Source organism: Mustela putorius, unplaced genomic scaffold, assembly GCF_011764305.1.
Source record: "Mustela putorius furo isolate JIRA1106 unplaced genomic scaffold, ASM1176430v1.1 tig00000580_pilon_pilon_pilon, whole genome shotgun sequence".
Classification (NCBI taxonomy): Eukaryota; Metazoa; Chordata; class Mammalia; order Carnivora; family Mustelidae; genus Mustela; species Mustela putorius.
The window spans coordinates 8721329-8744683 of record NW_025421423.1 but is presented as its reverse complement, the minus strand read 5'-3'; the positions used below and the strand labels follow the sequence as shown (position 1 = coordinate 8744683).

The window sequence follows — 23355 nt, the reverse complement described above, 5'->3', positions numbered from 1 at the left end:
CCACAAACGTTGATTTTCCAGGTACCTGCCTTATACACGTACTAGCTGCTTTCTTTCTGCAGGAAGTGGATCTGTTAATGCAGCTTATTTTCACTTCCCATTGCTGTGATGTTGCTAATTATTTAACATCTTGTTCTAAGGGCCAAGATCCCAACAGAGATCGTAGGTGGGGTTCCTGCTGCAATGAACACAGCTTCTCTTTGTGGAAAGGAATACATTTTGATCCTTTTCTATAGTATTTCATAGTTGATTTGCCATTTGTAATTTTTATTTATTGGGAAACAAGATAGATTCACCACAGTGGAGCTCAAACCTCCACATTTGTCTTTAAAGTTCTTCAGAAATGTTTTAACTCTAAAAATGGCCTTTAGAACAGTGGGGTCAATTGTTACAGATAGATTAAGGTAGTGAAAAACGGAGAGCTTCCAATGCTTTTAAAGGGAGAGTTCCCTAATATACTTACTGTTGGGGATTAAGAACTTTTGAACAATTAAGTTCACCTCCTAATGTTGCCAGACCACATTTAAGTCCTCTTTTTTATTATATTTTTATTTGGTTCACTGAGATGCACGTCACTGGCAGTGTGGGAAACTTGCAGTAGTGTTCCATAGAGAAATGGAAATGAGGGAGTAAGGTGCTTTTTTTTTAATCTTTTGTGTTTCTAGGTTATCTCTACCAGAGTTTTTAGCAGTTTTATTGCTGTACAATATCCCCAGAAGTGAATGTGCACTTGGATTCTGGGGACAACACTTCTTCTCTTTGGTGTTCCAACCACGAGGAAGGTATCTGCTTTCTGTACATTAATGTCTGGGCAACATTCCCTCTTCCAGGACCCTTCCTCGTTTTTGCCCTTCTAGTTTTCCAATATTTGTGTCACCAATTATTTCTGTTAAAAGTCTGAAAAGGATTTCTGTTTTCCTGGTTGAAACTCATTGATAGAGGAAACAAATCAATATGTTGATTTTTAAATGTGTCAAGTGCTTTAAAGGAGATAAAAGGGTAAAATGGGGATCTTTAGATATTGTTATCAAAGCCTTCTTAAAAGGGACGTTGTTTGAGCTACTGTCTGAAGTATGAGAAGGAGGTAATAGCAAGGAGATCAGAGGGAAGTGTGTTTCAGCCAGAGGGGAACTTCTTTGGATAATAATTAGTGGTAGTTTGGATTAAAAGGATGGCAGTGGAGATGAAGTGCATGGATTTAAGACATGTTTTTTTAGACAAAATGCCAAGATGCAGGAATTCATCCCAAATTAAAGAACAAGGTAAGGTCATGGCCAGATATCTAGGCAAAACAGGTGTAAGTGACACGCCTGATGGAGAACCTAAAGCAACAATCGTAAAGATACTCAAAGTAAATAAACAAGAATTACTTATGAAAAATACATCTTGGCGTAAGAGAGGAGCAATAAAAGATGATGGAGTATGCGGAGTCACAGCCTCCCCCCTCCCCAACACATGCAGGTTCTAATCCTTGGAACCTGTGAATGTTACCTTATTTGGCAAAAAAGAATTTGCAGATGTGATTAAGTTAAGGATCTTGAGATGGGGAGAATTATCCAGGTTATCTGGGTGGGCCCGAAGTGGAATCACATGTGTCCCTATCAGAGGGATATCTGACACAGAGGAGAAGGAAACCATGTGACCAAAGCAGGGAGGAGCAGAATCAGTGGGAGATGTTATATACGCTGGCTTTGAAGATGGAGGACAGGGTCACAAGACAAAGAATAACAACAACTATGAGAAGCTAGAAAAGGCAAGGAAACATTCTCTGGAGGAAGTAGAACCCTGCTGACACCTTGATTGTGGCCCAATGAAATCCATTTTAGACTTCTGGCTCTAGAACTACAAGAAAATTAATTTGTGTTCTTTTAAGCCAGCAAGTTTGTGGTAATTTGTTATAGCCGTTATAGAAAACCAATACAGATGACTTCCAGAATTTCATTCTGAGCAACAGGTAAGTGTGATATCATTTACTAAAGTGAGAAATAGAGGGAAATCAGCCAGCAGGCTTGAGGGGTAGGAAGTATTAAGAGATCATTTTGAACTTGGTAATCTTAAGATCTAGGAGTAACACAAATTGAAATGATTGGTTGGCTGTGGATATATCCTGCTTGGAATTGCCTGAACTTTTTAGATCTACTGACTGTTGTTTTTTAGGTAATATTGTTTTAGGTAATATTGTTTTTAGGTAATACTCCCCCATTATCTCTTCAAATATTTATTCTGCTCCATTATCTGTGTTCTAATATTCTTGATATTATTCTACAAGTTATTGAGGCTCTATGTTGTTGTTTTTTATTTTCTTACCTGTATATGAATTTGGAAATTTCTATATATCTATCTTTAATGTCACTGATAGTTCTGAAATCCCTTCCAATTTTATTTTATTTTTTAATTGAATTTTTTTCAGTGTTCCAAAATTCATTGTTTACACACCATACCCATTTCAGATCTTTTTCAGTTCTGGGATATCCATTTGGTTCATTTTCAGTTTCCATATATTTTCTGAAATTTCCTATATCTCCTGAAATTCCCCATGAACATATCTGTTTTTCCTATCAACTCTAAACTTCGTGTTTGCTAATTCCAGTATTGGATATGTCGGTGCCTGCTTTTATTGACTGATTTTTCTTTGAATATAGATCATAATGTCCTGCCTTTTCACATGTCTAGTAATTTTATTATACACTGAATAATTTGTAGAGACTTTGGATTCTATAACCTTTCCCTGAAAAATGTTAATTTTGTTCACAAGCTAATAAATCTCTGGTTGACCCACTTAATGCTGCAGAGGCTTTGCTTTTAGTTTTCTTAGAATTGCTGTTAAATCTTTCTCTCACTTAATGATGCATAGACTTTAGTCCTGAGAAATGTCCCTTCTAGAAATGTCCCACTAGAAGATGTGGCCCTTCTGGAGTATCAGTGACAAACCCTAGATTTAAGTCCTTTAATGAGGCAGGACTTGAAAGTCCAAACTGTGTCTCCCCAACACCAGGCAGCTATAAAATGTCTGTTCAGTATTTTAGCCTTCTGTTTTCTGCTAAGTTCTTTAGAGTCTATCTCTACATATGTTCAGCCAAGCTTTGGAGAGTTCACATGAAGGTTTGGGGGCAGCTCCTTCACTGGTTTCATCCTTTCACGTACTTATGCATTCTCATCAATTTCTAGCAGCTCTGACCTCAGACTTCTGTTTTCTACTTGAACTCTATCTCCTACGCGTGGAACAAACCAGGAAGCGCCAGTTAAATGTGTATCTCACCCAGTGTGCTTCGATTCTTGAAAGTATAAAAAGCAGGTCTGATGTCTGCTTACTTTTAGTTGATATGTAGAGACCTAGATAGATTTATTTGTCCAGACTTTATCATCGTTTTTGGGCAAGAGCCTTAGTTCAATATAAACTATTCTGCCATCACCACATTTCTGGCAACTGAATGCGTGAATTTTAATTTCAGGAAATATTTCAGGAGCAAAAATATAAAAATTGATATTTATCAGTAAGAACTATGCAAAATAACCTGCAAATGCTTTTCATTATTGGTTTCACATTAGAATTACCTGATGATTCTTAATGTATTTGCTCGGACAACCCCAAATCAACTAAATCAGAATCTCTGGGAATTGGATGCAGCTACCAGTCATTGTTAAGGCTCCGCAGGTGACTAAGATATACACTCAAAGTTAAGAACCACTGATCTTGAAAGAGGTTGAAGGATAAGAGAAGTAGATTCAGATTTGAGTTCCAGGATTATTCAGCAAAGGAAATTGAGAAGGAACAACCACAGGAAGGACTGTGACAGCCAAAAACAGAGAGTAATTCTCTGAGCAGGAAAAAGTTATCAAATTTTTATATGCTGTCAGAGTTTAAGTAATTTGAGGACTGGAAATAGTATTTTTGCAACATGGTATTTGTCAGTGATTAACACACCAAAGTAAATGCAAGAATTTTCAATATTGTGATCAACAGATGAATAGAGGTCATCTACATACTATGTTTCAGATGTGGATGAAAGAAGACTTTCTGTAACTGTTCTCATCCAGCTCTTGTCATCTATTCTTGCATTGTTATAAAAGAAAAAATTAAATTACCCATTATAACTCTATCTGTTCCAGTTTGAAAAGCGAAGTCAGCCTCTTTGAGATGCTTAGTGATGACTGTAAGTTGAATCAATTGTCTTTTTCTATGTGTATGTGGTGGGAGCTGGGGAGACCTAAGTTCCTGGGTAGCGTGCATACTATCTGGGATATTATGGTTAAAGAATGATGGATGCCCTATGAATCCTCACGAGTTTCCTTACATGTGTTCTATCACCCGCTAAGTCCCTGGCTAAGATACTATGCTTGTCAGGTTCCTTGTTCTTGCATCTGCTATTGAAATCTGGGCTCATAGCTAGAGCCCCTGAGCTTGAGGCCCTCTAAATCTATATTTCCTCAACCCCAAGCTCCAAGTCTGTATTGCTTTACCATTTCCTCCTTCTTAATTCCTCATTTTACATCTAAAACCAAGCTCATATTTTAAAATAAGGACTTGTTAAAGTAAAATTTTAGTAATGATAAAATGGATTATAACAAGTAACATGTAAGTAGTTCCTAGAAAAAAATATTAAGGTATATTTACATTTAAAGTCCAAATTCAAGAGATGAAGTCTTAGATATCCAATAGAAGTTATGCCTCTTACCTAAGTTCTGTCTTGATAATTCAGCATTTCCCATTATCTTCCTTGTCCCTTATCTTAGAAGCTGACTGTTCCAAAAATAACTGACTCTCTTATTATCTTAGCCTTTTAGGGAGATCATTCCTTCATACAATCTATCAGAATATGGTAATTCCAATACCCACAGAAAAAGATAAACACAAATTATCAAGTGGCTTATTTTTTAAGTTTCAAAGAGAAAAATATAAAAATGTATAAAATGTTAAATTAAAAATGAGTGAAAACGAAAGGATAGACATGAACATTTTAAATGTGCCAATATGCTTAAAGTACAACATTTTGGTTGGAAATGCAATTGAAATGAGAGACAGATAAATAATTTGTATAGTATAATTAGTAAGTTTGAAAACACAATGAACATTTATTCAAGAATTTAGAGAATGTTTGTAAAAATTAGATGTCTTGCTTCAGAAGGAAGCACAAAGAGAAACGGAGACTCAGACTAATGGATTTGTCTGAGTTTTCACTGGGACTCTCTACTTTGTGAGGACCTTATTTGCTGGTGACTCTATAAGGCTTATAGCTGTGGGACCTCCAAGTGCTAACCAGGAAGCCGAAACAAGCAGAATACAAGCTGTATTTCAGTAGGTGGCCCAAAGTCTACACCTCAGATATATTCCTATCCCCTAGAATAATGGGAAAAGTAAATGGCTGTAATAAGAGGATTAAAAAAATCAAGGACTGCAGAAGAGCAAGTTTAAACAATTGTAATGAATTGAAATGATCTACGAAACTTAATATTAAGTGTGATCTCTAGACTAGTATCATCAACGTTATCTAGCAGAATGTTAGAAATGCTTTCTCAGTCCGTATCACAGACCTACTGAATTAGAATCTGCATTTTAATAAGACCTCCTGATGATTTGAAAGCATTTTAGAATTCAAGAACTGATATAAGATATTGCTGAACACAAAGCAAAACTTTCCAAGTGACATAGTCTAAGGTTATAATTAAATTCTTCATTATTACAAAGCTAACTTGGATAGTATATGATGTCAAGGACTGGAAAGTAAAGCAGTAGAGAAATATTCCACTTGCCCATATTTTGAATATGAAAAGACTAATGCAATCATTTGGCCTCAGTATTTCAAGTTGTGGTGGAAAGTCAGAGGCAGTGGGTAGTAAATGTTTATTTGGGGATGCAAGTCCTATAGTCATATACTAATTTATATTAGCATTAATTCCAGTTATGAAATATTTGATCTGAAATACCTCTCCTTTGATGAGAGTCAATGCTTCTCCTTTGGTTAAGCTGGAGAGAAACTGAAACTCATCTCTAATTGAGTTGCAAAGGCCCAGGAAGAGCAATGATAGCTCAAAGTAAACATTAAATGCTAGTTCAAATATTTGTAGGTAACAGACTGAAATTGAAAGCACACTTGGTTAATTAGCAGGATTTTAAACCCTACTTTTATCACACCTAATAAATGAGATTTGATGAATTGAAAGTTTGGGATGACAGCTCCTAAAATCATACTTTGAAACAATAGTCAATGTTCACACCAGGGAAGTTAAATTGAGGCTTAGAGTTACTCTTTCCCACATGGCTTTTCTGACAGATTTCTTCCACTAAATTGGCCTTGGTAAAAATGTATTTACTCATAATTATGGTTTCTTGATTTTATTTGTTATTTTATTAAATATTTATGAAACACCTTTTATGTACCAGATTATCCAGGTTCTGACCATATGGAACCTCCTTAAAAGTCCTGCTCCTGACCTTTGGGAAATCAGGAGATGGGGAAGCATCTATACCAATATTGAAAAAAAAATCCTTAATGGTAACATAAACAGGGAGTTATAGAGAAGAGGAGGGACTGGTGGAGGAAAGTGCTCTTGTTACCCATTATCTCTATTTTTTCCACATGAGAGAAATTGGGCTTTTTCAGAGGCTCAATAGTGTGTCCAAGGTCAGTGGTGAACCCCAAATTTCTGACTCCAGATTCCATGTTCTGACCACTAGATTATATTGCCCTCCTACAATAAAGCTAAGCAACTTCTGAGGGCTATTTTCTAAAAGTTAAATTTGCAGGATAATTGGGGTTGATCTATATAATATTTGAGTAAATGATTCTTTGTCCAGTGAAGAAAAGAGTGACTAAAGATGAAAAAATTAGCTCCAAATAAATGAACGTCCTCTGTATGATCTTCTTTGAAATTAGAAAAGTGTTTTAATGTAGACCTATTGATTAAAAAAATATGCCTAAGCAGTCCTGAGGACAGTCTGGCCCATTGCTATTGGAAGGGAGGGCCTCTGCAGCAGATCCCAAGGCAAATACACAGGAAAGCATCTGGTGCCAGCAGAGGGGGCAGCATCGTGTAGAGGCTGGAGCGGATATATTTAGTAGGGTTGCAGAACATCAGAAAAGTATGACCTTAGTTGCAGAGCCATGCAGATCTCCAGGTTTCATATCCTGAAGAATTATGAGTGTATAAATGTAGTCTCCTTACTTAATGTTTGCCTCACCTGAAGCACTATCCATTACTGTATATACATATCACAGAGCCTGAGTGGGGTTCGTATCTTGGCTCTAAAATAGAGTGATAATACTCATCTTACAGGGTTATTTATGAGAATTATAAGTTATACTGTATGATATTGCGATTTATAATGAAAAATATATGTATTTGGTCTTCATCCGCATTTCTGCCATAGAGCTTCTAAACTCCTTGAAATTTTCTAACTGATGAGGACAATAAAGGTGTGTTTTGTTATGTTAGTTAGTTTAGAACTAACCTAAAGGATGGGGGACTGGTTGTCAGGGTAACTAGGCTTGTGATTTGAGGGTTGAAACTTTTTATCTTAGCCCCCTGACTTCCTAGGAGGGGAGAAAGGCTGTAGATTGAGTTCAGTTATCAGTGGCCAATGATTTAATCAACCATGCCTAAGTAATGAAGCCTCCATGAAAACCAAAAAGGAGGGGGATGGCTGAGCTTCCAAGTTGATGTACATGTGGAGATTTGGGGAGAATTGTGTACTGAGAGAGGGCATGAATCACCATACCCTTTACCCATACTTTGTTCAATGCATCTCTTCCATCTGGTGTTCCTGAATTATATCCTTTTGTAATAAACAATAAACAAGTAATCTAGTAAATAAAATGTTGGCTGAGTTCCATGAATCATTCTAACAAATCCTTCAAATGCAGGGAGGGGAACGTCTATAGTCAGTCTGTGGGAAGTACAGGTAATAAGCTGGATGGGAACTGGCTTCTGAAGTCGGGGGAGAGGGACAGTCTTATAGGGCTGAGCTCTTTACCCATGGGATCTGATGCTATCTCCAGGTGGGTAGTATCAGAATTGAGTTGAATTGTAGGATGCTCAGCTGGTGTCCAAGAATTGCTTTTTCATGTAGAGGAAACCATCCCCAAGGTGGAATTGGATGCAGAACACTTTTTATATCTGCATATTTTATAATATATAAGAATATAACAACATATTCTTAGATATTAGAATATTAGGCCTAGGATATAATAAATCTCAATATACCTTGGCTGTTATTATTTCTATTATTCAATGTTGATTCAGAAATCAACATTAATAATAACAGAATAATTTCCTTTATTTTATTTAAAGCCAGAATTTCTGGGGAGGAAATGTATCACCTTACCATTTTATTTGAAAAATATCAGAAAATTTAGGGAAAATTGTGTAGGTGTAGATACTACAACTAGATATAATTAGTGTGAAGGAGCGGAGCTTAGTGGTTAGAGGATAGTGCTGGAATCACATGGCCTGCCAATGATTAGCTTTGTGACCTTGAACAATTACTTGATGTCTCTGAACTTCAATTCCACTATCTTCAGATTAGGAATGATAATAGCATTAAATAATTTAGGATTAAATGTGTTAATATTTGTAAAACTCTTAGAACAGTGTCTTATGTATAGTAAGTGGGATATAAGAGTGTACTGAATAAAATAAATATAATTTAGAGATACAAGGTTGTCAATATGCTTCAAGGAAAGCATTAATTTTGATTAATTATGCATGAGAGATTCAGGGAACTTTTCTTTATTGAAGTGTGTTTTAGGTGGTCTTGTACACTATTACTAGAAGGCTTTTTCCTTATACTCTAATATTTGGTGAAATGGTATGGATGTCTTTGGATGATTCCTATTGTCTATACCAGATATAAGTCTAAAGAACCTCCAATATAAATGGTAAGGATCTTGTCTCTATGATAAAGACAGACTAGTCCAGGGTTAAATACATGATGGATATTGATATAAGCCAACTAGAAGTCATCTGCCATAATTACTGGGGAGGAGAGTGTCGACCTTCCACAGTTGACCATGCCTATGTCACTAACTCAGGCTCTCTCAGGATAGGACGACTTGGCATTCTTACTCCTTCAACTTTCTGGAAGGAAAGGAGATACCACAAAGATTCAGAATCTCATGGCTTTAGCACAATGGTCCAATGTATATCCTTGAACCTAACTCATTCTTGGGGATCCAGTGACAATGTGATATGGAGGGGAAACCAAGAGGTTTTCAGAGGACTTTTTTGAATCTTTCTTTTATTAATTTTATGACTTCTTTTTTAAGCTAATAAATTCAGTGGTCTGCTGGAAACATTGTTGAACCACTTAGGAAATGTATCAGTGGATTATCAGAAAACATCTTCTTACATCTTAATGTAGCCCCATTACTGATTTTTAACAAATATGTAGTCACCTCATTTGATTTTCTGGGTACCTCATTTAGGCAATGAGAATGCAGTGATGAGGGCAAAACCAATGTGGGTTCTGGTGTCAGGGCGCAACTGAGTAAATTAGACTTTATACTGGGCTAGGTCAAATCAGTCAGCGAAGACGTAGGGAAAAAAATAATGCTGTAGAAGACCAAAACTGTCTCAGTCTAAAAAGAGATTTCCCCACAGAATAAATAATAATGAATTAATGAAAACAAGATTAGCAAGATCATTTACCAAGTGAGAGGAAATTCAAATTTTAATACAAATATATAATTTAAGTGAACAAATATAACTTTGTATCAGACATGCTTGACAAAAATGTTTGAACTCTTACATTTGGAAGATGTGTAGTCAGGCATTCATCCTTCTCAGAAAGTCTTATATTGTTGTACTAATTACTGATAAATATAGAAAAAGGTCTCTTAATCAACATTGACAAGAAACAAAGCATGCACAATTTCCTCTTTCAAAAAGCCATTTTCCATCTGACTAGCATCTTTATTTATATTCCTGTGGTTACAAGATGGATATATTCTTGTTCCTTCATTTTTTTGTCTTGCTGAGAAGGAAAATTTCAACAGAGCATTTGCATTTTTCAAGTACACTATGTCCATAAATATAATTTAACCCACATTTTTATAACTAAAATATGTCAACATAATTAAAACTTCCTAATTTTTATTTCCACAGAGCTTATAGTGTAGCGGGGACCAATTAAATTGGCAGACCATCCCTTTAGGCCATCTTGAAAATCTTTTTTGATACTGTCCTCAAAAGCCTTAAAATGGGTCAGTACAGAAATTAATTGAGTGACCCCAAGGGTATACTATACATTAGGATAAATTATCCGAGTTCCTATTTTTCATTCTCTTACCTATTCACCAGACAAGCTTATGCAAGAAGCATTAACAGCAGAGCCCAAATAACACAAGGCCAGCAATTTTAAGTGCCCCAAATTTTCAACGAAGCCTGTACATTTTAACAGTATTAACCATTCATGTTATCATATAAACCTCTTTTTACCACAGGGAAATTTGATAGCTGAAATGAAATCATGTCTCCTTTTTGTAGATAAAGTCCTGGATTATGTCTAAAATAGCTTTCCTGCATTTTTTTCTTATTTCACTGAGTCTCAGTCAAAAGAGAGCTCACTTATGTGTCTTTGTAGAGAAGTGGAGGTTACCTCTTCATGAATAGTGCCCCAATAAAGGGCTACATCATTCCATCGGACATAGTAGAACTTTTTAGCATGGCCATGGACTTCTAACTAGAAGACTCTCCCATGTTCTTGTAAAGTTCCAGAGGGACCATAAGGCACACAAGATCACAGCACCAGCCCCACACTTTATCTACAAATACTCAGGATTCATGTGACATTGGCAATTCTAAAATCTAACCATATCCCCATAAACAAAAGCATTTTCCAAGTAAAAATGATGTCCCTAAAATACAAAAGATGTTGCAAGATAAATTCTACAAAAATAGATAACTTCATAGACCTTATAATAACTGGTAGAACTGAGGAGGAAAAATGAGTTTAAGAGAAAATTTTTTCTTGGTTTATTTAGTTTTTTCAGAATGTCTATCAATTTCCTGAGTCTAGTGCCTCTGAATTTAACTCTCATATGTGAGAAACCTCTCACTCAGAGGTAATTGTGACACTCTTGTTTCTTGTATTGTGAGGGGACAATAAAACAAAAAAGAAAAAAACATAAAAAGCACTGCCTTACACACATAAATTCGGAGAGGTTTATTAAAATATCCTTATATTCTTTTTTTTTAATTTTTTATAAACATATATTTTTATCCCCAGGGTACAGGTCTGTGAATCACCAGGTTTACACACTTCACAGCACTCACCAAAGCACATACCCTCCCCAATGTCCATAATCCCACCCCCTTCTCCCAAACCCCTCCCCCCAGCAACCCTCAATTTGTTTTGTGAGATTAAGAGTCACTTATGGTTTGTCTCCCTCCCAATCCCATCTTCTTTCATTGATTCTTCTCCTACCCACTTAAGCCCCCATGTTGCATCACCACTTCCTCATATCAGGGAGATCATATGATAGTTGTCTTTCTCTGTTTGACTTATTTCGCTAAGCATCATATGCTCTAGTTCCATCCAGAATCTACAAAATATCCTTATATTCTTAATATAGATAAGGCAGTGGTCAAACATTCCCCTTTATTAATGCCACCTCTTCTCCTTTACATCCCAATTCATCAACTGATGTTAATTAGAACCAAGTTCTAGGAATCCCAGTTTTTGAGTGTGGTCTCTGACTGGGACTAGAATTTCCACCCTGAGCTGAGAGTCACAGACTTACAAGGACTAGTTATAGTTTATGGCCTTCTAGTTCCTATTCTCCCAAATTCTCTCTCTGAAGTTTTCCATCTCCAAAAGAACCACCACATTCCTTAGCCATTTGCTGACATTTCTGTCCCATCCTAATCATAGCTGAAGTACCTGCCTCCAGCTCCTGAATTTCTTCCACCTTGGATTCTTCCTACCAGGAAAAAATGTCTTCCTGAATTCACATTTGTCCCTGCTGGAGAATAGACTTATGAACTGGAGTTGGAATTGTTTTACTTTCCAAACCTATACTTTTGGGTCCATTGCAAGCACGTGCATATATTTCTCTCTCAAACATATTTTTCCTTGAATTCCCTTACCTCAAGAAAACTTCTCTCCTCCTGTTGCAGCAAAAGTACTCTTTGCATCGTTAACTTATTATCTATAGAATGAAATCTGGCTATATTGACTCCAGAAATCTTTTTTTTTTTTTAACACTTTGGTGTATCTCAATAGCCTTTTGAAAAAGCCAGTTGAGATTTTAATACTTCATTGTTCTTAATTTGATCCATTTCTCCTTGATTGTGAATAAAACTAATATATGCTGAGTTTGAATGTCTCCCTTCCTTTCCTTTACTGTTTCCCACAGCTCCCGTTTTAACTTCTAGATCAAAAACTTTTGTAACTGGATTTCCTTATTCCTGAATTGCTGATAGTTTTCCTATGAAATGCAAACAACACTTTTCTGCTGTCAGCTTTCTTACCTGTTGATAGTTGTTACCCTTTTGCTTATTAACAATTCTGATTCTAGAGTTGCTACATTGTTTCCTTCAATTGATAAACTGGATTTTTGATGAATACATTTGATTTTTCTCACCTCAGTGCAAGGAGTTGGAACTCTGGGACCTAGGTTCTCCCCTAACCCACACTATTATCAAGATCTAGTAATAAAACATGTCCCTCAGAACTGGGCTGGGATAGAGGCAAGAAAGGATAAAAAGATCCTTGTAGAAATATGTCATTTTGAAAGTCAAAAGCTTTGATACAGAAGTCCTGGCAATTTTAAAGTGATTTTTCCATGATTTTGGAAATGAATATGAACACCCGAGCCACAATAATCAGAATTGTGGTGAAGAGTGTGTGTTCACAAAAAACCATTTTTCCCCTCTTGGGCTTATAATTGGACTAATTTTCCAGCTTCCTGTTCAGCCACTGAAGTCTGACTCTGGGAATAGAAGTGAAAGTGATGTATGCCGTATTCAGGCCTGGCTAGTAAGAGCATCAGTGTGATTCTCCATGTGTGTTTGTCTCTCTTCACTGTCTGCCAAGGTCTTAGGGAGCAGTGGGTCCACATGACAGGAGGACCTGGGTCCCTGAGAGATTCTGTGGTGGTGGTGGGGGGGGGACACTCATCCTCCTTCTTCATCCTAATGGATTTTGCATGAGTGAAAAAGTTTTAATTTATTACCACTGAGATTTTGAAATTGTTTCAGTAGATAGCCTGACCTAAATAATATAATAAAATACAGATTGATATATGAACTTTTTTTTCCTCTTTGTCAAGGATTTATTCAGGATTGGGAGAAATTTTTTGACTCACAAGTCAAGCAACAGTGTCCTAAAATCAAAGCCACTCTAAGATAAAGCAAGTTTCCACAATCCCACCGCCCCCCACCCGCCGCCACTTTTTTTTTTTTTAAGAGAGCAAGAGAGTATGAGTTGAGGGCGTGGTGAGTGGAAGAAGCAGAGGGAGAGGAGAGAGAGAATCTTAAGCATGTTCCACTGTCAGTGGGGAGCCTGACACGGGGCTTGATCTCAGGACCCTGAGACTGGGAACTCAGCCCAAATCAAGAGTTGAACACTTAATTGAGCCACCGAGGTGCCCCTCCACAATTCTTTTTAGTATCTCTTTAAAAAACTACCTAGTGATAGCTCACAATTCTTTTTTCTTGGACTATTTGTCTTTACCCTTTTCCTAGTTTACTGCATATGATTTCTCTCATTTAATTTTTTTTCTGTAGTGATGCTTTATTGAGTGACTCAAGAAAAATTCAAGATATGATATTAAGTTTCATAAAATGTTGAGAGCTCAAAAGCTGAAAATACAAATAAAACTCTCCAAGGAAACATCTCAAGAAGCTAATAGTTAAACTCAAAGTTCAAATTTACTTTTGTCTCTTGATAATATTCAAATTAGCCACTGTCAGATTGGTGGGGGTATGTGTGGTGATGCCAAAAAGGCATGAATTGGAAAAAGATTACCTAAGTATTGCAATAGCAAAAGGATCTTTTTTCCTATACAGGTCTTGTTCAAAAGATCCACCTTGGATCTAGGCCAAAGATTACCTAGATCCCAAGATTTAGAGTAAAAAAAACACAATAAAACTCTGTTTTTATTTTGCATCTCAACATTTTACCCTTTGGATATTCTTATACCCTTTGGATACCCTTTGAATATTCGTATCTATTCCACCAAAATACATCAAATGTAAATAGTGTCTTTCAGGATGCCACAGAGAAATAGTAGGTATGTAAGTTTTTACTGCCTGCCTATTAGCAGAAGTTTAAAGAAAGCAATATAGGAATGGATAATAAGACTATGTGAAATAAGAATTTCCTGGGACTTTGTCCTTAAGCCTAAGTTATAGTGAGGGGGAGAGGGTACAGCACCCTCTTTGGGTTGGAGTTTTCTCTTTTCCAGTAGGCTTTACTCTCTTTACAACATGTATCTCAATGAGGCTGAGCAGGTAGATGCAGGAGGAAACTATTCTCTTACGTCCCTATACATAACTCAAGTGGGACCTGCTATGACTCAGCTCAGAGGTTCAATTATTTCCCTCCTAACTCCAAAATGCCACCCTCTAATACTGTAATCTAGTTAAAGAGAGCTTAATACCCCCTTAGAACTATCTCCTTAGGAGTACAATGAGGAAAAACTAATAGCTTCCAAATTTATGTTTTGAATCAAAAGACATAATGAATAGTGATAGAAATCTTTTATCAAGTGTATTATCCAAGATTTTGACAAGATAGGCAATTGTTAAGAAAGACAAAATGACTTAAATATTTTGAATTAACTTCCCCAAAAAACCCCATTCTAAGTAATATTTTAATGTCTTTTTTTAAGTTTCAATTTTTATGTAAATTCTGGTTCATTAACATGCTGTGTAATCTTGGTTTCAGGTGTAGAATTTAGTTATCTATCACTTACATACAACAACTGATGCTTATCACAACCAATGCCTCCTTAATGCCCATCACCAATTTAGTCCAGCCAACACCCCCCAGGAACCTGTTTGTTCTCTATAGTTAAGAGTTTTACAGTTTGCCTCTTTTTTTTTCCCCATGTTCATCTGTTTTGCTTCTTAAATTCCACATATGAGTGAAATCATATATTTGTCTTTCTCTGACTTATTTTGCTTAGCATAATAGTCTCTAGCTCCTTCTGCATTGTTGCAAATGGCAAGTTTTCATTCTTTTGAAACGTTAAGTAATATTCCATTGTGTGTGTATACATACACACACACACACACATATATATACTATATCTTTATCCATTCATCAGTTGATGGACATTTGAACTCTTTACATAATTCGGCTATTGTAAATAGTGCTGCTGTAAATATTGGGGTGTTTGTAACTCTTTGAATTACTATTTTGTATTCTTTCAGTAAATACCTAGCAGTGCAATTTCTGGATTATAAGGTATTTTTATTTTTAACTTTTTGAGGAACCTGCATACTGTTTTCCACAGTGGCTGTACCAGTTTGCATTCCCACCAAAAGTACAATTCTCCACGTCCTCGCCAACATCTGTTGTTTCCTGTGTTAATTTTAGCCATTCTGATAGGTGTGGGGTGGTATCTCATTATAGTTTTGATTTGTATTTCCCTGATGATGAGTGATATTAAACATCTGCTTATGTGTATGTTAGCCATCTGGATGTCTTATTTGGAAAAGTGTCTATTCATATCTTCTGTCCATTTCTTAACTGGCCTATTTTGGTAGGGGGATGTTGAGTTTGATAAGTTCTTTATATAATTTGGATACTGACCCTTTATCAGATATGTCTTTGCAAATATCTTCCCCAATCTGTAGATTGCCTTTTAGTTTTGTTGATTGTTTCCTTCACTGTGCAGAATCTTTTTATCTTAATGAAGTCCCAATAGTTCATTTTTGCCTTTGTTTCCCTTGCTTCTGGAGAATGAATCTAGTAAGAAGTTGCTACAACAGATGTTAAAGAGGGTGCTGCTCATGTTCTCCTCCAGGAATTTGATAGTTTCCCTTCTCACTTTAGGAGTTTCATCCATTTTGAATTTATTCTCATGTATGATGTAAGAAATTCTGGTTTCATTCTTTTGCATGTTGCTGTCCAGTTTCCCAACACCATTTGTTAAAGAAACTGTCTTTTTTCTATTGGATATTCTTTCCCATTTTGTCAAAGATTAGTTGACCATAGAGCTGTGGGTCCATTTCTGGGTTCTCTATTCTGTTCTATTGACCTATGTGTCTGTTTTTATGTCAGTACCATATTGTTTTGATTACTACAACTTTGTACTATATCTTGAAATCTGGTATCATAATACCTCCAGCTTTGTTCTTTCTAAAAATTTCTTTAGCTAATTCAGGGTCTTTAATGGTTCCATACAAATTTTAGGATTATCTGTTCTAGTTCTGTGAAAAATGTTGGTATCCTGAAAGGGATTGCATTTAATATGTTGATTGCTTTACATAGTATCAACATTTTAACAATATGTGTTCTTCTAATCTGTGAGCATGGAGTATCTTTCCATTTGTTTGTGTTATCTTTGATTTCTTTCATTAATGTTTTATAGTTTTCAGAATATAGGTCTTTCTTCCTTGCTTTAGTTTATTCCTAAGTATTTTATTCCTTTTTGGTGCAATTATAAATGAGATTATTTTCTTAATTTTTTTTCTGCTATTTCATTGTTAATGTATACAATGCAACAAATTTCTGTATAAAGGTTTTGTATCCTGAAGCTTTACTTAATTCATTTATCAATTCTAACAGTTTTTCAGTGGAGTCTTCCAGAGTTTCTATATATTGTCTGATGTCATCTACAAATAGTGAAATTTTACTTTTTACTAATTTGGATGCCTTTTATTTCTTTTTTGTTGTCTGATTGCTGTGACTAGGACTTCTGGTACTATATTGAATAAAGATGGTAAGTGAACATCCTTTTTCTGTTTTTGATCTTAGAGGAAAAAGCTCTCAGTTTTTGATCTTTAAATGTATTAGCTGTGGGGTTTACATATATAGTCTTTATTCTGTTGAGGTATATTCCCTCTAAATCTACTTTGTTGAAGATTTTATCATGAATCGGTGTTGTACTTTGTCAAATACTTTTTCTGCTTCTATTGAGATGATTATATGGTTTTTATTCTTTCTCTTGGTACTGTGATTTATCATGTTGATTTGTGAATATTGAGCCACACTTTCATCTCTTGAATAAATACCATTTGATCATGGTGAATAATTTTTAATGTATTGTTGGATTAGGTTTGCCAATATTTTGTTGAGTATTTTTGCATTTATTTTCACCTGAGATAATGGCATATAGTTTTGGGTGTTTTGTTTGTTTGTTTGTTTTTTGTACTGTCTTTATCTGGTTTTGGTATCAGAGTAATGTTGTCTTCATAGAATGAATTTGGAAGCTTTCTTCCCTTTTTTTTTTTTTTTTTTGGAATAGTTGAGTAGAATAGGTATTAACCCATCTCTAAGTGTTTAAGAGAATTCACCTGTGAAGCCTTCTGGCTGTAGATTTTTGTTGGGAGTTTTTTGATATTGGCTCAATTTCATTGCTTGTAATTGGTCTGTCCAAATTTTCTATTTCTTCCTGATTCAGTTTTGGAAGAGTAGATGTTTTTAGGAACTTATCAATTTCTTCCAGGTTTTCCAATTTATTGGCATATAATTTTCATAATATTGTCTTTTAAGTATTTGTACGTCTTTAGAATCAGTTGTTACTTCTCCTTCATTTCTCATTTTATTTATATGAGTCCTCTCTGTTCTTTCCTTGATTACTCTGGCTGAAGGTTTATCAATTTTGTTGATCTTTTGAAAGATCAACAAAAGCTTCAAGCTTCACTGATCTTTTAGATTGCCCCCTTTTTAGTCTGTATTTTATTTATTTCTGCTCTAGTCTTTATTGTTTCCTTCATTCTACCGGCCTTGGATTTCATTTTTTCTTTATTTCCCATTTCTGTTAGGTGAAAGATTACATTGAGACTTTTCTTATTTCTTGAGATCAACCTATATTACTATAAACTTTCCTCTTATAATGGCTTTTGCTGCATCCCAAAGATTTTGGACTATGTGTTTTCATTTTCATTTGTGTGTGTGTGTGTGTGTGTGTGTGTGTGTGTGTAGTCTGCTATTGATTCCCTTTAGTGTATTTTTAATTGCAGTTGAGTTCCTTATTCTGACGAGTTCTATTTTATGTTTTCTGTGTCTTTTCTGAAGGTCTCACTGAGATTTTCCACTCTTTTCTCAAGTCCAGTGAGTCATCTTTGTGACCATTACTTTGAATTCTTTATCAGGCATATTGCTTATCTCTGTTTCATTTAGTTCTTTTGCTGTGGCTTTGTCAGTTTTTTCATTTGGGATAGACTGCTCTGTCTCCTTATTTTGTCTGTCTACATTTGTTTCTATGAGTTGGGAAAGTCAGCTCTATCTCCTGATCTTGATAGTAGTGGCCTTGAAGGAGAGGTCCTGTGGTGCCCTGTTGCATAATATCTCCTGTTCACCAGGATCAGGTACTCCAGGGGTGTTTCCTATGTGGGCTGTGTGCACCCTACTGTGTGTCAAGGTTGTATTTGCCTTCAGTCCACTTTGCCTTTTGGGGCAGGATTTAGTCCCTGTAGTTAAGGGACCTATCTGGGGCCACCACAGGCTTATGGTTGGGTGGTGTCAGCAGTCAGACCAGATGCTTGCTTAGTTTGTCTGTTGGACTTAGCTGGACTGCAGTTGCACCAAACTTCAGGACATCTCTCTCTCTGAACTATAATGTTTGGCTGCTGGAACCACAGGCACACTGATTTATGTGGTTATCTTCGCCTTCACCAGTGTAAGAGTCACGTTGGAATGTGCTGGTCCCTGCCGGGCTTGCTTGTAGAGTGTGTCTGGGCAAGAATGGCTTTGGAAGGACATTTGCCAAGTGGAGCAAGTTGGAAGGAGAGGATTTGGAAGGGAACACAGTGGCAAGGGCAGGGTATGCTCTGCTAGCTAAATAATGAATGGTTATTCTTAATAGGATTATTTCCCTCATGTTATTTTTTGAGGATCAAGCCTTCACATTAGTTAATTCTGACAGAAAGAAAAGTAGTAGCAAAAGTTATAATTCTTATTTCACTGAAGTCGGTTAAAGATACAGATATTGTATCAAGGAGAATTTGTCCTATTGTCAAATGAGGCTTCACAGGGGCACCTGGGTGGCTCAGTGGGTTAAAGCCTCTTCCTTCAGCTCAGGTTATGATCTCAGGATCCTGGGATGGAGCCCCGCATCAGGCTCTCTGATCAGCGGGGGCCTGCTTCCCCCTCTCTCTCTGCTTGCCTCTCTGCCTAATTGTGATCTCTGTCTGTCAAATAAATAAATAAAATCTTTAAAAAAAATGAGGTTTCACAATTTTCTTTGGTAAATCTGCTAAAAATTTCTGTGGTAAATCTCTCTTTATTGTTGTTCTTTGTTATCTTTAAAGATTTATTTAGTTTTAGAGAGAGAGAAAGTCAGGGGGAGGGGCAGAGGGAGAGAGAATCTTAAGCAGACTCCAGGCTGAGCATGGAGCCTAACATGGGGCTCAAGCTCATGACCCTGAGATAATAACCAGAACTGAAACTGAGAGTCAGACACTTAACTGACTGCAGCACCCAGGTTCCCCAGTAAGTCTCTTTATTTCACACACACACACACACACACATATATACACACACACATATATTTTCCATATATATATATGGAAGTTTATTAGGAGGCATTGGCTCATGTGACTATGGAGACAGGCAAATCCCAAGATCTGCAAAGTGAGTCAACAAACTGAAGACCCAGAAAAGCCAATGGTTTAGTTCTAGTCCAAATCTGAAAGTCTGAGAACCAAAGAGCAAATGGTATAATTTCTATCCAAAAACTAACAGACTCCAGACCCCAAAATAGTCAAATTTTTGATTTGATGTCCCAGCTTGAAGGCAGTCAGACGAGAATGCTCTCTTCTCAGTCAGAGGAAGGCCAGACTTTTTGTTTTGTTCGGGTCCTTCAAGTGATGGGATGAGATTGATCCACATAAGGAGAGCAATCTGCTTTATTCAGTCTTCCAGTTTAAGCGTTGATCTCTTCCAAAATACGTCACTGAAACACTTAGAATAACGTTTGACTAAATATATAGGTACTCTTTGCTCCAGTTATGTTAACACTTAAGTTAACCATCACAGCCATGGTACTTAATTTAATTATTTTCTCTGTACTTTAGGTATGCACTTGTCCCTGTCTTCAGCAGAGTCAGCATTTTACAAATGTTACAATAAAAAATGAATGTAGGTTTTAAATATGGCATAGAAAACATTCTTTTACCATATTAGCTGGATCATAAAGCCCACAAATATTTTGAAATTAATACTGGCAATAAATACTTTTTTACCATAGAATGTTATCAGATTTTTTGGCTAGTTTTATAATGCAAATAGATTTCAAGGCACAGATTGTTTTGAGAGTTGATGTATCTTAAATATGGTAGAGACTCTGTACTGGACTGATTAATCACCTATGATAGTTGTGCTGTATCCCAGTATCACTTAGCTCAAGGAACACAGAAACAAAGAGTTGAGCATCTAACTACATGACACCAAAATTAAAAACAAGACACTTCATCCTATACCTGTGACTTTTACCTGATTAGATCTTGCCTTTTCTCTTTGCATTTTATTACTACACATTAATAAGTCTTTCAATTAGTGGAGATGGTGTATGTTGATTTGTTCCTTTTAATTATTCTGAATGTAGAATTACTAGAGGGTAGATTAGGCCCATACTAAATTTAAATTCAAGAATTACATATGTTTTTAAAATGTCAAGGCAGAGACAAGTAGGACTTATCAGAGATATAGGAAAACAGTTTTCCTCTTTCCCCTATTACCTGTCCAAAGTCTTTCTGTGAAATTAATTCTGCCTTTGTCCCTTGATTAAATCCCAGGTTGGCCCCATAGGTTTTCTTATCTCTCATTTAGTAAAAAGAACATCCTCCAGTATCTGTTCAATAATGACATATCCAATCTGGGGAAATAATCAAGACTTTGAACTTTTAGATTATTAACTCACACCACACACACACACACACACACGCACACAGAGGTAGACAGACACACACATACACATACACAGAGACACACACACGAATTTTAAGTGCATGAGTTCTAATTGTTAAGAAAAGAAAATAAATGTGGTGAGACAGCCTCCTGAACACCACAGTCATGACCCTATTTCAGCCTAGATTTTTTGCCAAATTGAGGTAGTCAGCCAGGGATTACATTTCCCAGCCTTCCTTTCTTCAAGGTAATGCCATGGGAATGAATTCCGATCAATGAAATGTGTGCAAAACTTACACCTCTACTTCCGGTATTAGCCCATAAAAGCTGCCAAGCTGTTCTCCCCTATCTTTTTCTCTGTCTGCTGACTGAATGTCCACCTTCAGGGCAACATTGGAAGCTACATGTTGAATCTAATTGTTGAGTATTTGAATGTTCATTGTAATATTATAAAAACTTTTTAATAAATTTTATTTTCTTTCACCTCTCCACGTAGGCCTAATTTGGGAAGATTATCTTCAGTGGGAAAGCAGGCATGCCCAGCTCCTTCTCAATTTCCCTAACTTGTTTCTTATATCCCTTATCTCCCATATTTCTATCCCTCTATTTCCCATACATCCCTTATTCCCATGGTTTCTGACATGTCCAAGGTTCATGTGGAGAGGAAGAAGATGAACAAGAGATATGAGAACAAAATATTTCTCTCTTGACTAGTGTTGTTCTAAGCTGTTATTAAATTATCTAAATACTAGGAGAGTAAGGGCTTTTTCTTTTTTGAGGTGCTGTGTGTGGTCTTCGGTGAGCACATCAATATCTGACACCTTCCGTGTATAGTTTCCTCTCAGATGAAGTCTTATCTCCCCTCCAACTAGTTATTAGAAGCTCTTTCTAAGACAAATAAATGTCAGTGCTCTCTCTAATAATCTATGTCTGGTGAAATCGATGTCTGTCTGGTGAAATTGCCCTTGGATCTAGTGTCGGTAGGAATACACCTACTTCTTAACGGAATCCTCCCTTTCTGATGGTACGGGTTATTTCTGGCAGTGTCTCTATTTCCCAATTGGGAGTCATACACCAGTTCTCCAAATTGCAGGGGTCGTATCTAAATCTCCATTAGTGCTCACCTGAAGCTGCTATCACTAGACTTCAGTTGAAGTTTGCACACCCACGCACCCACCACTTCTTCATAAAAGTAAGGACTCACAGCACTTAACTGGACGTTAACTCTAATCAAATTAACTCTAATCAAAATTTTTGTCCAAATACAACTTATCTTTGCTTCTTCAACTCCTTTTCCTTTTTAACGCCTTGGCATATGTGAGGGGGAAATAAACCTATATATTTAACTTGTGTTAGATGTGCAGTGAAATACTGCCTGCTGAGAGTGGGAACCAAAGCTATCAATGTAAGAAAAAACCAGTACAGTAGTTTGGTAATTAATGCTGGAAATGTGGCTATACATGCATTTTTAAAAATCTCTTCACAAAGTAAAAATAATTTCCAGATGATAAAATATGTAAAATTAAATTTTAAAAACTTTTAGAAGGAAACATAGAAAATGTCTTCATGATGTTAGTAGAGAGGGGTTTCTTAAATCATTGAAAAGGATAAATAAATACATTTAAACATACCACTATTAAAAACTTCTATGTATAGTCACCCACAGCACTGGGAGAAGGCATCTACAATGCGTGCAACGAGTAAAGGATGGAATGGACACATACATGAATATGTATCTTAGAAATTCAATAAGAAATATAGGACAAAACACTATTTTAAAGGAAGAAAACAATACTAAATCTGAGCAGAATGTAGAGAAAAGGGAGTTCTCGCACATTATTGGTGAGAATATTAATTGAAACCATCTGTTTGGGAAATGAAGTTGGAGATATGCATATTCTATGACTCACCAATTCCCCATTTAGGCATATGTATGTATGTATATATATATATACACACACAACTAAAATAACTATATATATACATACACATAACTATACATACACATAACATATCTTAATTATTCACTGGAGGTAGAATAATAAATTATTAAGAACTCACATGATGGAGTCCCACACAATAAAATGAATGAACTGAATATAAATTAATTAAGAAAGGATCATTTCCAAAAACTAAAAAAAAAAAAAAAAAAAAAAAAAAAGATGTTTATGAAGAAAAACAATGCCAGACATTTCCTTCTGTTCAATCAATGCTTGGCATTTGTCCTGGAGCTTCTCTGCCACTTTACCCATATTCTCTCTCTTATTATAGGAATTAGATGTGTTTCAAAGAGTCTGTTTTCGGATTCAACCATACATGGACTGTCCTGTGAATAC

General features: G+C 36.1%; 1 pseudogene; it reads left to right on the top strand.

The window, feature by feature from the left end:
• The first annotated feature begins 8929 nt into the window (after nt 1–8929).
• Nucleotides 8930–23355, top strand: part of LOC101672298 — a 43159-nt pseudogene continuing 28733 nt past the window's right edge.